Here is an 18,329-nt window from a genome sequence, read left to right on the forward strand (position 1 = left end):
ATATTTCTTATTCAATTTGCATCATAATTCATTTTCATAATCCTGAAATTCAAACTTTTTTTTTTTTACTGCTGTTTAAATTCAATTTGAAAGCCATCTTTTTAATGTATTCTCAGTATTCTTTGGATCCCATTTTAAACTTCTTTCCCTCTCTCTTTAGTCTCAGCTTTCTAGGCCAAAACGTTACACTCAAACATGGCTTTCAGATGACAGACAGTTAAGTATATTCCCCTGTCTCTTCCCTGTGTCCCTTCATATCTCTATATCTCGCTCTGTACATTGCAGATTCAGCCAACTTAATCGCTCCAATTGAAAGTGCCTGTGAGCAGTCCAAGCTCCTAGTGCACAGTGCAGAGATAAAAGAGAGGGCCAGTTGACTCTCATCCCCCAGGATAGCTGGCCCCTGATCCTATTTTCTGTACTTTTATGAAATGAGAATAACAATATTCTGATGGATAAAGCGGTGGTAACATTCATCTCACTGCTGGAAGGGGTCTCTTTTAAGCCAGGCTCGTCCGGGAGGGTTGAACTCTGACCTGTGTGTAGTAGAAAGCTATTCCTGAGGTAAACATATCAGCTATCACTGCTATAAATGAGTATTTATACATCAGTGTGTGTGTGTGTGTGTTTGTGTGTGTGTGGGTTGTGTTTTTTGTTTGTGTGTGCGTGTGTGTTTGTATGTTGATGTGCACGATGTTGTGTTGTTAGAGTTTTTTTATTATTTCTTATCTTCACTTTCATCTTTAACTCTAAAAACTGTATTTTTCCCATATCACTGGTTTTAGCACGGCTTCTGCAAAGTCGCCGTACTCTGTTTCAGTAATGCAGTAGAGCACATTTTTAATAGGTCTAGGATGTGAAAGCCTTCAGTGTCAAATTTCACTAGCATTATTATTCGCTAATAAATCAGCGTCATATTAACATAGTAGTCAGAGTCAGTGAAGACAATAAAAGTGAGCTTTTAAAAGCCCATCTCCTCTAATGGACTAGATACTGACTTCATGTTTTGAGTACATTTCTATTATTCATTATTATTAGTAGCAGTTTTTATGAGAAACATAGCTTCTTATTAAACTGTCTGACTTCATAAAACCCCACAATGATGTATGATTAACTGCAATATAAACTATTTAGGTCTAAATGTAAGATTTATGTATTTGAACAGCATACTAATAAACATAATGTAAAACATATTTGTCAATCATACATACATAACTGGTTAAGATTTCTCTAATAGCACTAAGAAAATGTGTTTTAAATACACAATAATTTATATATACATAATATGGGTAATTTATATATTTATCAATAAAACCAATTTCTTTCAGTCTCACATTCATACTTTTGAATAAATCTAATTGTTCACAATTAGAATGCATTTTGACAATATGATTATTTAAAATCAAATAGATGCAAACTGCTAAGAATAAACTGTGCCAATTTTAAGTATCACATTAAGTTCATGTTAAAACACTGTATTTCAGATGGAAATGAATGTATTAATAAATTAATAAAATACATATCAATTCAAACACATAAAAGTCTACTTGGGGAAGAATTATCATAGTAAACCATTGAAAAGTTAGTTGAAATATCACATCAGGAAATGGCTGGCCATCAGAAGCACAAAGTGCAGCTAACAGTAGGTCGGCTTAGAGCTACTTCACTTGAAGAACTCCACAAATAGTCCTATAAATATGGTGGTCTCTAGATAACATACCTTGTGTCATTAAGTAATTATTGAGGGTACTTGCTGAAATTGCGCTCCATTAAATGGATAATGTTTTCTAATTTAGGATCAAAGCCAGACTCCCCTGTCACCGGTGGAGGACATTATTGCGGGTTTCTTCAAAACGAGTCAAATAAAATGCCGCTCAGCGTGTAAGATGAATCATTGCCCTTCCCGCTCTCTTTGTCTCCCTCTGTACATCTATAAGTTGGAAAGTATTGAGTTGTGAGGGGTGGGGGGGGTTAGAGAGGTCTTGCGGATCCTTTGAAGTCTGATTAAAGTCTGGAGAATAGCCAGATTCAAAACCTCAAGCTTAGATTAAAAATTCAGCGTTTTCCCCCTGGAAAAGATGGACAATGCATAAAAATGCAGAAGCGCAGAACAACGCACAAAGATGTCTGTGAATTTCCGGTCAGCTGAACTCTCCGTCCATACAGAACTAATCAGTATCCGATGCCGTGAATCACTCTTAATGGCGCTGCCTCTAAAAGTGGTCTGCCTTACATAAGCATCATTAATCAATGTGCACATCTTTAAAAAAAAAAGCTGTTCTAGTCTGGTCTTTGTTTATTGACTTAAATTACTGTAATCCCTCACCATTAAACCAGACCAATAGCCTTTCAAATCTAAAACCCTCCCCCTGTGTCAGACTGAGCCTATCAGGACACAAAGACCACCATCACTGTATCTCCTCAGGCTTTTAAACATACACTGGGTCCTCGTAACAATGAACATGGCCTAGATTAAGGGCCAAGAGAGAAACAGACGTGACAAGCCATAGATCAGGCCACACTAGCAGGTAACAACTTAACTGGTGCTACTATTTTCTCAGGCACACTATGGGGGACCGAATAGCTTTACTGTAATTGGTGATTTAAAATGAGCCTGGTCATAAATGGGGGGGACCAGGAGCAGTGCTTACTGAATAATTTGTGACCAAGTCCGCCCCCAACTTTTCCAAGCACAATGATGGTTAGAACAAAGCTTTGGCCTTTCTTTGTGTCCTAGCCTTGTTTTCTTAAGGGAACTAAATCCACTTTGTCAGCAGTTAATTGGAGGATGCTGCTTTTCTATTATGCAAATAGGAAAAGTTTTCAATTCATTTAAACAGAGACACCTCTTCCGTTAGTTAGGGGTAAAAGAGTAAGAAAAGTCTTTCAATGCCCCTGCTCTGTTCCCACACCTGCCTTAAGAGACTTTGTGGCTGGCATTTCTATCAATGATATTCAGAGTGGGTGGTCACAATGTACTGCCAGGTTCATGAAAACATGGAATCAGAGTATTGAGATGTTTATAAGTTGTACTTCTCTCTTGTTTGTTGCCATAATGTATATGTCTTCTGGAATGGGGGATATCATTGGCAATTTGGCAACCAGAAACTTGTGAGATGCTTGCCAGATTGTAATCCTACATTTGGAGCAACATTAAAAAAATAATTAATAATATATATATTTTTTAAATAATTATTATTAAAATAAATATATAATTTATTATTTATGATGCATTTAAATAATTAATTAAATTCACATTTTTTTTTCAACTAGTTAATATATCTTGTTCACATCTGTCACTGATGGTTTGGGTGAGGGGCTAAACCTGTTTTACAGTCTATGATCTTTCTGAAAGAGGAAACACACCTGTCAAGACCACGTGGAAGACCATTCTTTCTTTTCTACAGACAAAGAGGAAAGGTCAGCAAAAACAGACAAAGCAACACAAAGGTGGCGGTTTGTATTTTGTTTTGTTTTAATGCCTGCTCTTCATTTAAGCGGGGTGGGGGGGGGGGGTGGGGGGTGTGGGGTGTGCTCTACATTTTCGCAATTTCAGTTTTTTCCTCTGTATTGTCAGGAAAGAAAAATCACATTCCTCTCAGCAAAGGAAAATATAAAAGGAATGTGTTCTATAAATAAACCAGAAGGAAACGTAAGAAAGCAACAAAAGAGCATTTAAAAATATTCTTTTGCACAAATCTGCACAGGTACATTCCACATGGCTGGTTAGTACAATATCGTTATGCCAAATCCCTTGTTTGGTACCATTTACAAATTCAAGCATAAGGTTAAATATTTAACCTCTGTATATATTTAACATAAAAATATTTGTTTTCATATCCAGGGCTCAACAATAAGAGAGATTTTATTTCTGTTTAAGTTTAGATTTGTCCTTGCCTTAATAATATTTTCAATGGTCCCACTACAAATAAAATAAAATAAAATAAAAACACTAACAACAAAAAAATGTTTATGTTTGTCTGAAATAGATACATTTATTTACATTTTAAATACTTTTTATTTATGTTTATGTTTGTCTGAAATATATTATTAACATTTTTGCTTGTATTTGCTAAGGAATTTTTAATAAAAAAAAAAAAAAAAAAAAACAATATTTTTAATAAAAAAAAAAAAAAAATGTTTATGTTTGTCTGAAATAGATACATTTATTTACATTTTAAATACTTTTTATTTACATGTTATTTAAAATTGTAATATAAATCTTAATAAATAAAAACAGTTTTACATTCTTTTGGGGGGTGCGTGACAATTTCCTCAACTGGCCCGAGACACTCTCACACTGGCTCCGGGCTATCAGACCTTTCTTACTGTAGAGCCATGATAACTAATCCAAAATGACACAAATGGACACAAAAAGATAAAGAAAAGCCTCCTGGCCCATATCACAAGTGACAGAGAAGATGTTAATTGTGGTGAAACAAAGCTTGTCCTAAACAAAAAGCAGCAAGCATCTCCTGTCAAATGCAATGACAATGACAGAACACCTGCTGTTGGATAAGACAGAAATATGTTTTTCAAATCTGATGGTCACTATCTGCCATGCCAGCATCCTCTCTGCCTCCTGTTACCCTTTTTTACGGTGTCAAGTCCAGCTGTGTTCCCCATCTGTCTGCCAAATAGATTCCTCTCACTCAGTCTGTGGATGCTGTAATCTTTTTATTATTGTTTTATACTATAAACATTAAAAGCCAGGAGAGCAGATGGCCCTCATATCGTCCTGCAGCTTTGATGAAAAGGCACCAGAGTAATATGGCTGAGGGAGGCACAGTGTGTGTGTCTGTGTGTGTTTGTGTCACATATAGTTTACAGAAAACCAGCAGGTGGGTGAGAGATGAAAAAAATCAAGTTACACTAAGGAAACAGCTAAAAGTTGTCAAAAAAAGTTGGCGATTCTGTGCAGGTGCCCAATCGTGGAAACAAATAATATATATTTATTTTTTTCCTATTATATTCTAGTGAACGTTTATTCTACTTCACTTATTCCCATGCCAAAAGTAGCTAGACTAAAACTCATTAGAATTTCTTTGGCTAATGGAGAGAATAGGAGGAGGTGCGAACAGGAAGGGATGAAGACATAATTAGTTTCCTTCTCCACAGGAGAGACGGTGCGTTGATGAGACAATGAACAACAGAATAATGAGGAAAAGGAGAACTTTTCCATCATCTTCTGGCCTTTAATCAAGTAAAAAAAAGGCCAGTCCCTAAAAAAGGGATGCTATTATGTTTCATAACATTACGATTAGTCTGCTTTAAATCAATAACAAAAAAATGTCAAATGCACAGCTCGACAACAATTTTTATACTGTATGATTAAATGTATCATTTAAAATGATTGTTATGAGTGTTTTGTGATTTAGTCACAGAAAATAGTATTGGATTTTTAATATTAGCCATAATAACAATATAGAGTATATTAGATAGATAGATAGATAGATAGATAGATAGATAGATAGATAGATAGATAGATAGATAGATAGATAGATGATAGATAGATAGATGATAGATAGATAGATAGATAGATAGATAGATAGATAGATAGATCTTACTTTACCAGGAAAAGGTGTGTATATGTATGATTCCTTTACTGTAAGTGTCTGACAAGCTTGACAAGGCTGTTATAAAGAAGTATGATATCAGATGTGCCAGTCTGCTGTTCAGTTTGGCACACAGATTTGTGCTTATCACACAGGCAACAGACAGGTTTAAAGGATTTGCCGCTCTACAGCTGTTTTTCACATCCAAGCACACACACACTTTAAATGCACATGCACACAATTTCTCTCTCACAGTCACACATTTTAAGTGTGAGCTGTTAAGGCGATGAGTTTGTTCTTGAGTGTGGTAGGTTGCGGCAGCTGGTCTCAGGCACCGCTGACACATATCTCAATTCAGTTACACTCTACCAAAGTACTACCTCCCCTATGATTCAATCCTTCAGCAGCAGGAAATGAAACACTCTAACCCCAGAACAGCCTAACACAGGGACACATGTTGCATGTAAACAGGAGGACAGAGTGGCACATGTGCGTTTGTTTGTATGTGCAACTGTGTGCGTGTTAATATTTTCAAAAATGTTTGGTTAAATAATGTCAGGCTTAAGCTGTGGCTTAGCAGTTAAAACACATGTCCTGACATGTTGGTTGTGTCCAAAATTCCAATATCATAATGAATAAATTATAAAAATAGAAATGGAGTCATAAGTTGGAAAAAAAAAATATGTATATAAAATAAATCCATTATATATTGCTACTTGATATTGTTATATTGTTATTTCCCATGTTTAACTTGCAAGATTATTTTATTAATAATATATCTAAATATAAATATAGCATTATATTTTCAACAAAATAAGATTACCTCTTATATTACATCTTTACGCATAAAAATAAATGTGCTGCTACCCTGTACAGAAATGCCTGACGCAATTGACGGCTTCTGGGTTTAAAATATCCTCATAACCTCTTTATATCAGACTCATTGTGAGCTGAAACAGTTTCTTCAAAGCCTCTATGATTATCCAGTCAGAATGTTCAATTAATGCCTGTCAGTTAGAACTGGCCGTTAATAACCTCCCGCCACGAAGGCCACCAGCATTATGTGATGCTTCCATTTTTGTTCCAATTTATATTTCTCTGCTGACAGCACATCTGAGGAAATTCGGGTGAAAAGGCTCGGAGAGTTCAGAAGGGGGTGACAATTACAAGGAGACTAAAGCCTCCAACTTTTATGCATGGTAGGCACCTGGAACTCGCAAAAAGATTGATGGTAATTTGGAAAGTGTCTGATACTTATTTGCTCAGACAGAGACAGCACATTTGATGGCAAAAGCAGGGGATCGAAGAGGTGGGGGGATGGACTTTGTCTGAAAACTTTGTTGCTTGCCTCACAGAAATCTAAATAATTGAGCGAGTTGGTATCCGCTTGTCTGACAGAGGCACAGAACAATGAAGTGAATACAAATACATACAAGTTATGCTTTCATACCTGTCCTACTACCTCACAGAACAAAAAAAAAAAAAAGAACAAAAAAATGAAACTTTTTTTTACTATAAATGATGGTAAATAATTACAAAGTAACACATTGTAATGTTAAAGCAGAATGACTAAAATAGTTTTTCTCTGTGCATACAGAACAAGTCAATTTAACTGTAAAAATGGACCAGAAAAATAAATATTTGTTTAAATTTAACTAATATTAAAAAAATAATTTTAAAGCCCTAAACTAAACATAACGCTGTTGTTTATTAGTATTGTAAGTATTCAAGTACAGTTGATCTGGCAAAATCTCTGAACAGCTAGTTGTGCTTGATTCTACTTCTTGGATACTAGAAAGTCCTGCTCACATTCAGTCCAACAGGTCCCTTCAAGGTGGCTGGCAAACTTCCCCTCCACCCTCTCGCTCATGCTGAGAGACAAGTGTAGATCTCTCTTTCTTTTTCTCTCTGTCTGTCTCTCTCACTTCCGTGACAGTGGCCAGTTCAGAAGGACAGACTGGAGCAGTGGCTGCTGGGAGTCTGCAGTCAGTCAAGCAGAGAAGATTCTGGGGGATTTTGGGGGGCTTCGTTTGCCAGCAATAAAAGGCTTGCAACAGGATCCTCACTGAGATTAATGACCTAGATAGGCCACCGCAATGCCATTTAAATGGGAAAGTAATTAAAGTGCACCTTCCATGAAAATTATTCAGTGCTGACAGATTGGGTGACGGACGAATCGTGAGGCATTCCGCACAATGCACAGGTTAAGTGACCAGAGTAAGGCCGCCGAGGCCACTGTGAGCCAGACCACCAGCGATTTAACCACAGCTGTTAAATTGTAGCGACTGGTCCAGCTCTTATCAAATTACCACAGATGGAATTACCAAAAGAGGGAAGACAGAAAGAGAGAGAGTGGCAAGGGAGAAAGAGGAAGGCCTCTCAGGTAACATAAAACGACATACAAATGCTACAAAAGAGGCTTGAGGGATCCGCTTAACTAGAAAATTACACCACCTAGCACTAGCTGACTGGGGGATCCCGGGAATCAATCAATCCATTCTGCTTTAACCCCCCTGCAACAGATTAGGATTTTGCCGAGATCAATCAATAGCCTTATTGTTCCCCAAAGTGTGATTCTTCTCGGGGGTATTGAACGGGATCCATCTTGCAGTGATAACGTGTCGAAAAAGTGGCCATATTAATTACAGGAGAAATACCAGGTGCATCGTCTTTCATTCTGGGGCATGAGAATGCTTTTTCGCACTTTATAATGCTTGGCGCGACACTTTTGGACATCGCTTGAAGGTTGCAGAAGAAAACAAGCTGGTTTGGGTTCTCTATTTTTTTTTTCTAGTTCAAGAAGCTGTTTCACTCGGATATGTGTTACATTAGGAAAGAAAAGATCAGTTTCCATTTTTTCTGTGTTTAAAACACAGGGAGTGACAAAGCAGTCCCTGCTAATGTGACCAGACCGCACTGAACAAAAGACAACATTTTCTGTTATTTACTTCAGTCATGCAGCTCGAAACACAAAGGTTCTTTAGATCAAAGTACGGTGTGAGCTACAGAGCGCTTCTCCTCGAGAGATGAGAGGAAATAACCCGACTGGAATTTAGTAGCATTGGAAAAACTGGGCTATGTATGGAATCCATGTGCCTCAACGAATAAAATTTCTTATTTAAAGTTATTTCCCCTCTAAAGCATAAGATAAGAGCAGCGTATCGCGGAGTACAGGGTTAATGTGCTTCCTATCAAACACTTAAACAACTTTGCAACATCCTAGACAGAGTGGGCCACAGTCAGAGGCAGCTATCAGCGGGCAACATGCACATCGTGCTCTTGTGACATGTAACCTAAGCATTAAAAATCCATTTCCACAGCTTCTCGCCTTCCCTCGCTTTGATTCTGTTTACCGCGCATGCTGTTTGCATCTAAAATGCACGTCTCACATCTGGCTGCTGAATTCTGCGGCGTGGAAAGGGCTGTTTGGTGCCTGATTCCATACTGTTTTCCTCAGAAGGACTTTCCTGAATAAATATTAATGATTATTCTTTGAGCTATTTCTGCTCAAGAGCATTGGGAAGAAACAATGGGTGTTGTTTAGAAAGACACACAGAGAGATGAAGCGAGTGAAGGAAAGAGAGGGTGACGCATCCAAGGGCATCTCTACAGAGATGTCAAGTGACAATAGAATGCTGATTGAAATGCTCTTCACCAAACTTCCCATGCAGTCCTCTAGAAAGAGGGGGGGGAAAAGAACTGCCATTAAAGAGAGAAAATTTGCATTCATCTGCAGGGGGGATGACAAGGGGCGTCAATGGAGCAAAAAAGAACATAAAAAAAAGAAACGATGATGATGATGAACCTGCCGATACAGAAGCAGTCGCTATTTAAAACCATTTCATGAGAGCAGGGAAGTAATTAGGCTTTGGAGGAAAAAAGAGAACTCTGAGTAGCCCCTCTCTTATATGGACACATCCCTTCTTCTTCTCTCCCTTTTTCTCACTTATTGTGTCGCTCAGTAGTGGAAGGATAATTAAAGAGAGGATTCCAGAAATCCTCATTAGATGCATATTTAGCCATCTGAATTCGGGCTCCACACCTTTTGCTTTCTGCTGTCCTTACCGTTTCTACTCCTACGCTTGGTGCCTGAAGCAACGACTTTTTCTCATGCAGATGGAGAAGAGACAAGAGGGGTCCTCATTCCCCCCCTCTCCTTTTCATCCATCCCTTGTTTTCCTCACTGCCCTTTTCCTTCCTTGGTGCTTTTTTGCTGGTAATGTTATAGCTCAATATAATGGGTCAAAGTTCAGGGTTGGGTACAAATTATTATTTTTTTATTATTTTTTGTTTTTTGAAAAGTTCCTCCACTCACCAAGACTCCACTATTTATTCCTGTGGTGGCAAAGCTGAACATTTGTTGTGGCTGCTTAATATTTTTTGTGGAAATGCTGACACATTTTTTCATGATTCTTTCAAGAACAGAGAGTTCAAAAATAATTAAACATTCATCTTTTTTTAATATTATAATTTCTTTACTGTCAGTTTTGATCAGTTTGTGTTCTTGCTGAATAAACATATCCATTTCTTAAAAGTGAAGAAATAAAAAATCATACTGATCCCAAACTTTTGACGTGTAATATATTTTTATTACATTCATCAGCAAAGATGAGGAGGGTGATTATTTAATCTTAAACTAAAGTATTTATTAATGTACATTAGATCAGTTTTCATTCTTGCTCATCACCCCAATTGCTCTTCATCTTTCTGTTCTCTCTCTTTATACTCTTTCAGGTATCTTTCCCAAGGTAATAAGAGTTGGGAAGAGCTTAAAAGATGCCATTTTTTTCTGCTCTCTCTGAAGGCCGTGATAAAGTCATCAGTGTTAATGAGTGTCCTGCTCTGTCTGACCAGCCGGCAGCTTACTGTTTCAGGGAAGTTCTATTCTCATCCATTATGAGGTAGTCATCCATTGCCGTGGTAACCCAGGGGTAAAATTGCGCCTGTAAGGCTCCAGTGAGCAAAGAATTGAGCATGCTCTGATAGGGTTTAATTTTTCTCATCTCGGCTCTAAACAAGGGGCTGACTGTCCAGGGCTCCTATCGGTTTGCCATCACAGTGATCCTGTTTTATTCAAATGGAGCCTGTGCTTACTTATTAAAGGTGAATCTTTAAATACTTTATATGAGTAATTGAGTGGGCATCCATTTCATTTTCATTCAAATGTAGATATGTGCAAAGACAGAAGCAAGGACGTGCAGTTGATTCGTTCCTTTGGTAGTCCTGTATAATTAGACATATTTGCCTGACCCACAATCAGATGCATTTCTTTAGAGACTAAGAAGATTCCCATGTTCAAAATCAGCTGAATGAAGTGCAAAAAGGAAAATTTTATTCTTTATTCCATTTTTTTAGTCTCCATGGCCTACTTTGTAGTTTCAAAGACATGAACACGAAACTGGTTATACTGCCACTACAGAAAACAGGACTTTACCAATACATTTTCTCAATCTGACAATAGCTAATGACTAAATATCGCCCAGGGTGACTTGTGTAATTGTCTGTTGTCAGTATGCCAGACATAATTACGCATGACTCTCACTTTGAGACAAGGGTCTTTTCCCCCTCTCACTGTCCCTTATCTTGCTTTCTCTCTCTCTCTCTCACCCGCTCCTAACCTACCGAGGTTGTCTGTGTGTCCTTGTGGCTCCTTACTCCAGCGAGTGTCTCTGTCACGATCCCTGTCATGAAACAAACATCATTCCCCCTCTCCCCTTCCCTCCTCGGCTCCGTTCCTCCCTCATTTTACTGCCTGCTGGTCATTATCGCCTCTCCCTCTGTGTCTCTTCCCTCATCTCTCTGTGAACACGTGCATGCATGAGCTGCTTGTGTTATCCTGTCACTGACCTTGTTTTGTTGGCAAACCATAAAAACAACAAAAAATGCAAATGAGAACTTGAGTTTTGAATGCAGGAGGTGAAAACACTAGGGAGTACAAAACTACACACTCTCAGAATCAATGAGTCTTTAACTTACCTGAATGAGTGGATGACTAATTGGTCTAGATTAAAAATAACCTTTTTTTGTATTTCTTTGACAGTGTTTACATAAAACATGTCCCTGCATTCAAAAACAGCTGAACTAAGCACAACATAATGGAACAGGAAGCAGGATCCTCAAGATGCAATGCAACGGCAAAAATATCTGTCTTAAAGACCTTAGCAGTGGTGCTTTACTAAGTATGCTGCCTAGATAGGAATAATATTATAGTAATCTAGTAAAAGAGAAAAATAAACTACATATAGCTATTTAAAATAGACGAAAAATATTATGTAGACAAAAAAGATAAACTAGCCAGCATTTTTCATGTCAAGATAAAAATAATTATATAGATAAAAGATCTAGATAAACTAGTTGACATATGTCTAGATAAAAATAATATAGATTGGCTTGAGAAAAAATCAAGATGAACTAGGTTAACACCTTTCTAGATAAATCCACCCACTGTGACCATCTCTAGATATCTTTTCCTAACAACAACGACTCACAACAAAATAGTCAAATACTGTATTTGTTTGTATGTGTGCACGTACAACAACACTACAGTCTATTACTGTATTATCTATTACTGTCTACTAACCTCTTGTTAATAACCAGGAACCAGTATGCATTTGAAGCCAAATTGTATTTCATGGATGCTTGGGCATGAAAGAGAAATCTTGTTTTTGCAGATCCATAAAAAATAGTTCATTAAAAAACATGCATTTCTCTAGCATTTGCAGTCTCAGAAACAGCTCTTAAATTATGGCCAACTCCCGAGAGACGTGAGCATGACAGAAAGAGGGAGAGCCAAACACAGGCAACCACTCGTCGAGCTTAATAATGTGTTTGCGGCCATGACTTCAGCACCAATGCAAGCATTTGCCACCCATTTAATTTCAGAGGATAAAGTGAAAGCTCAATCATAATTTATCAAGAATTCAACAAAGAGTCTTGCGGAAATGTCAACCATGGCGACTGTAAGTGATATTTAAAGGTGGCGGTTCTTCTAGCAGACAATAAAAAAACTAAAGGGGAAACGGGAGAGGTATTCTTCTGCGTGACTTCTATTATTTATCATCTGTGTTGCTGTTCACCACTGTATCGTCGCCAGAAAACCACAAAATTATAAACTGCAGGAAAACGTTTTGCCAGATAATTTGTTAAATTATCCCAATGGCGGTAAGTACAGAAACATGAATGCAGCAGTCGGAAATTATACAGGCTTGAGATTATACAGGCTTCCAACCTAGCAACACGAAAAACACCAGAACTTCCTTCTAGTGTAAAAAATGCATCCAAAGCACAACACAATGGAGTCTTACCAAAATGCTGCAAATAAACATATTTTTAAAATGCAGATTCGGTTTGTATGCATCTATAAACCTGCCAGATCTGCAGTCGAATTGCCACAGAAGTGCAAACCCTCTTACCTGCTTGGCTGGTCGCAATGCTGACGGCTGCAAACAGTCGCTGGGGACGGCTAAGGGCGGACACCCACCGTTCACGGCCTCAACCTCAAAGGTGTAGTTTGCATGAGCTAAAAGGTCGGCTGATGGTGACGTAGGTGTCCGTTAATCCACTCTGCTGTGGCAAGTAGCCAACGTTGCTCCCGCAAGGAAAAGCACTCTTCTGGCTCCCAGGTGCAGCGGCGGCATATAATCCGTGTACATCACGTCGTTACGGCCGCCCGTGTCGGCTGGCGGGGTCCACTCTAGGCTGACGGTGGTGTGGTTGATGTTGTAAAGCAGGTTCTGAGGAGCTGATGGTGGCCCTGTGGTAAGAAAAAGAGGGGATGCTTAGATAAACATGTAACATATTTAATAGCACTCTAGATTTTTCCTCTTTCTTTTTCTTGAGACAAAACCCCCACGGAAATATGAGAAATCTGGGCCTTTGGCAAATCCTGACATGCAATTATACTGTAACCTAGATCCTACATAGAGATGTTATGCTCAAGAATGCTGGGGAGTTGAACTTGAGCCACTGCCAAGGTCGATGTAGACCAGGGATGTAGCAAAACATGAAATTGAGAACAATGAGATACTGTTTCAAGGCAAAGAAAATCTTGAGATAAGACCGTCTTCCTCCTACTTGGTACTCATCTACTTGGTAGCATTTCATTACTGAGACCAGAGAGTTATGAGTTTCCCGTGGAAAGAAAAGAGGTGATACAATTGGCAAAACAGTTTTTTTTTTTTTTTTTTTTTTTTTTGACTGCCAGGATGAAGTCCAAGCCATGGAAGAAAAGGAGTTTTTTTGACTGCCAGAATTTAAGAGTCAGATCATGAGCGAATTATCGTCCTGACAATAGCAACAGCGCAGGATTTCCGCTCAGCCTACAATAACCAGCTCACAGACGGATGACCACAGTGGAAAACAACCCATCTCCCCTAATCCCCGCCAGTGCCAAGGAATTAATTTGGCGCGTCTCATAAAGCAATGATTTTATACTTTGCTACTTTTATCCAACCACCAAGCCTTTGCTTTTATCACCCTAATGTTTTTATAACAGCATCGCTGCCTGTTCAATATCTCTTTTATTAGAACTTGTCTTTGTGATGGTCTTGCATCATGGGTTTGCCATTTTGGAGAGGTTCGATTTTTGTACCTCAAAGTGGAGCTGAATAGGTGTTTTCAATCTGTTCTCTAGGGGAGCTGAGCAACAGGCTCGCCAGAGGGATTGTGGGATTGACAATAGAGAAACTGGTGAGCGTTTAAATTATTATTATTTTTTTTTCTTTTTGTAGTTTACAGATCATTTATAAAACAGCCGTTCACGTTCACCACACACAAATAAAAAAAAAACCTGATGATAGTTGTGGAATTTCAATATTTAAATTACATCATTAATATATAATAATTCATTTCAACATGCCATTTGCCAGCTTTGTGCAATATTAAAACTTTACTGTTTTGTTAACATAAAAAACTAAACATTATAACTAAAATCTATCATTTTGTCTCTACAAAACACTGCCAGTGTAATCGCCCCCTTGAGTCGTGTCACCATTGCCGCCAGTCTGCAAAACTGGGGACATTTACTAACAAAACAATTGCTACATATGCATGAGGGGAAAGAGCAAGCATTAGAAATTGTGCAAATGGTTAAGATGACACTTTAACGTTTACTCCTCATTAAAGCATTTGGCACACACATCCATCCATATTCATCAAAGTAGGAGGGGAACGACGTCGGACTTGTGAACGTGAGGAGATGAAAGGGCCACCTTTGGCAGGTGAAGAGATGTGGTCTGTCTCTCCATCTCTCTCTTCTCTGCATCCATCTCACAAGCTCTAAGCACAACTTTTACCATACTGATGCTAATGAGTGTCCATTCCTACTCCATTCCCCACTGGGAAAGCCGCAACAGACACACAAACAGGAAAACTCATCTTCCTTCTTTATCATTCTATTTCTATGGTTACCTGTAAGAACAATATAATAACACTAATGGCTCCATTTGGCAGGGCCTTCTCATGCTGCTCTTGAGTGGAAGAGATCCAAGGGATTGTTTATTTTCATATGGACAGCTGAGACAGGAAGGGCTTCTAGTCAAGCTGTGATGGAGCATATCTATTCAAGCGACAAGGTAGCACTGAGATGAATCACTATTCGATGAAATGATCACCATGGAGAGGTCCTATTGATTTAATTCTCGCAAAACGTTAAAGCGCTATAATCCAGACATGTACACAAGTCTGAAGTCCGGGTCAAGTCTGAAGTCTTTGAGGAGACCTGGCTTAGCCCCCAATGAGGGTATATATATATATTTTATTTAACTTTATTTAACCTCAATCTGTAATTACAATCATTTAATTTTTAGTTAATAATTCATATACATCTATAATTTAGTTATATGATAATAATCATACACATAATTTGATTTAATAATAACCCAATCTAAAGCAAAAACAGAATGTTCTGACAAGGCTTTGTGAAAATTATACTGCATGCCTGAAAGAAACAAACAGCAGAAGACCTGAATGAGATGCATATTCACTCTCTCTGACAGCAGAAGGCGCCTCTGGAACACCAGATACAGACCAGAGACAGCGTTTCCTTGGTTACTGCAGTAAATAAAGCTGTGCTGAGCTAAAACACTGATTTAATATGAACTATACAGAGACGAGATGAAAAGAAAATACCACGTAAACTTTTCAGGACAGTCAACTCCCCTCAGAAACACATTCATATTACCCCCAAATCAATACTGAGGATTTTCTTCCAATAGTTCATGCATCATGAACAATGAGTGATCTGCCTGCTACAGTATTTTTCCTTTGTGCGGCCGTCTTCACCGTCTCTGGTCTGTGTGTTAATGGGCATTACAGATTTCATATTTTCACATTTTGGAAAATGATTGCATTGCAATGCAGTTTGTGCAAGTCCAGAACAAAGACTTGCAATAAGGCCAAAAACGGCCAGTTGCCGGTGGGTTGAAGTAAGGAGTATACTTCGGCCGTCCGTGCACCGTCTGCATTACGTTATTTTTGTCATCAAGAGGGCTCGCGGACAGCCGTGCACCCCGTGGTACTGCACATGTGTCGAGCTAGCTTCCGTCCACGTATACTTTTGAAAGCTGTGTGGCCATGGCTGTGCGCAAGACCGAAAAGGAACGCTGAATGTGAAGTGTAGCCAAGGCCTTAAGTTCCGGGGGGCAGCTCCTTAAGTTTTCGGCCATCCTACACACACGTGACTGACCGCTCGCTCGCACCAACAGGAGGAGGAGGGGGCAGTGTTACTCTCTACACTGCACTCAGCCTGAGGGATTCCTACTCTTTCAGTGGTTTTGAGGAGACATGGAAACCAGTGCATAGCGCAGGAACGGTACACATGGAAAATATTAGTGGTTTTAAACCGTGAAATTTTCTAATCGCGGTATACCTTGAAACCGGTAATCGGGCCCATGCCTACACCATGATGTAGCCACCTAGATGCTAATCTAATTCTAGATCTAATTAATCGCGAATATTAATCACACATCAATTTTAGCTGGAGAATATGCACCCCATAATATCACTTTAAACATTGTTTTAGATGAGTAAAGAATTGAATAAGCACATTACAAAATATAGCTTTTAGAGATTAAACATTTTTTTGATTCAGCATAGCATAAATAATGATAACAGATGGACGTAAATGGTTTTTAAAATTAAGTATTGAAATATGAAAGAATTATATAAAATGTGGTGTGCTCGGTTTAAAGCAAGATTTTTCGGTTCATGTTTTTAACAGGACCACTGCAGCTTATATGTCAGGTTAATGTTGCTAAACCTTTGTGGATGCTTTTTAAGATGTGGATTACTGATTCGGACACACTAATATAACCAAATGTGAGATCTAGATATAGTATCAAGCATATAAGTGAATTCCAAGAGATTTCTTGCTTGATGATATCAGTAGGTAAGGAAAAAAGACCCGAGGGTGTGTTTAAAATATTCACAGGTCTTCTTTTTGAGTCGAGTCTATTAAAATGCTATTAAAAAATGCAAATCGAGTCCGGTTCAACTTCTCGCGTGCCCCATCTCTGCTGTAATCCAATAACAAACCCATGATGTTGTTCTAATTTCATAATTTGAAAGCTTTGTAATAATTGAGGATTGAGGATTTGTGCACTTAATGCACAAGTTTTCTGCTGAAGGTGCAGTAGCTTCAAGGGAAATTGGTTTTCAAGTTTCTCCTACAAAGCACCACACCAGATGATTTAGAACCAATTCATTTGCGTTTTAGATATCCAAACAAATATTCAAGTGAATGCAATAGACATTTCCTATTGTAAATGCATATTGCAAAGGCATAATGTACTTTGTTTTATTATTATGATTAAAACAGTACAATTTATTTATTTGTATACATTGAATCATAATAGAACATTTGACATTCATGAAACAATTTTCTTCTAATTTTCTTTTCTTTTTTTGGAGTACAGGGTGAAAACACATGAGTATAGAGTAAAAACGGCTGAAGCAAGGACCTTCCTATTGAGTGTACCATCTGGTGTCTGGAGAGTCATGTAGTCATCTTTTTTTTTTCGTACACTATTGGAGAGCGTTCATCGTCCTGCTGGTTAACAACAAAATGCTGTCCGAGTTTACTGCTCTTATTTGCTCTTTCACACACAAGTGCATATGTGTTTCTATATATGTAATCTGTCACCTCCTCTGCAGTCTGCTTTAAAACTGATTCTGCAGGGACACTGGAGGAAGTCTGGGGGAAACTGGGGACAGCAAACAAAAAATCTGCCACAGACAGCTTGATTCTCTACACCACAAAACAAACTATTCTTTTAATGGGTATATAGAGTTTGCTTAAAGAGGCCCCCGGGAACACTCTTTTACAGTTCTTTTTTGCTTTTTTTTAGAGTATGTTTTTAAACCCACACTTTATAGATTATTTAACCTGAAACCTCTCACAGTCTTTTTCACGGAGACACATCTGATGAAGATTTTAAACAAAGCGGCTAACTTCTATTTTTCCCTGTGTTTTCAGTACAGTTGTTCACGGTAAAAAGGGGCCGCTTGCCATTTGAATGATTTTTTTCCACAACGGTCTATTGTTGGTGGTTATAATCTATTTTTCGATTTTCGGATAACCCGCCCTTAAATGGCATGTAAAAAACAAAAAATGTGAGATGATTGCTTTATATGCAGGGGTCTTTCCCTTGTCCAAGTAGGGCAGTTCTTGGCCAGAATGAGCTGCAATGTGAACCAAACTTTAAGCCTTTAGTCAAAAGTCTGGCAGATTAGCTTCTAACAGTGATTTTTGATAACAAAGGAGCTGAATATCCTTTA

General features: G+C 38.2%; 1 pseudogene; it reads right to left on the reverse strand.

Moving 5' to 3' along the window:
• Nucleotides 1-18,329, reverse strand: part of LOC109084937 — a 70,910-nt pseudogene that overhangs the window by 29,946 nt on the left and 22,635 nt on the right.

This window comes from Cyprinus carpio, chromosome A20 (assembly GCF_018340385.1).
Source record: "Cyprinus carpio isolate SPL01 chromosome A20, ASM1834038v1, whole genome shotgun sequence".
In the NCBI taxonomy this organism is placed as follows: Eukaryota; Metazoa; Chordata; class Actinopteri; order Cypriniformes; family Cyprinidae; genus Cyprinus; species Cyprinus carpio.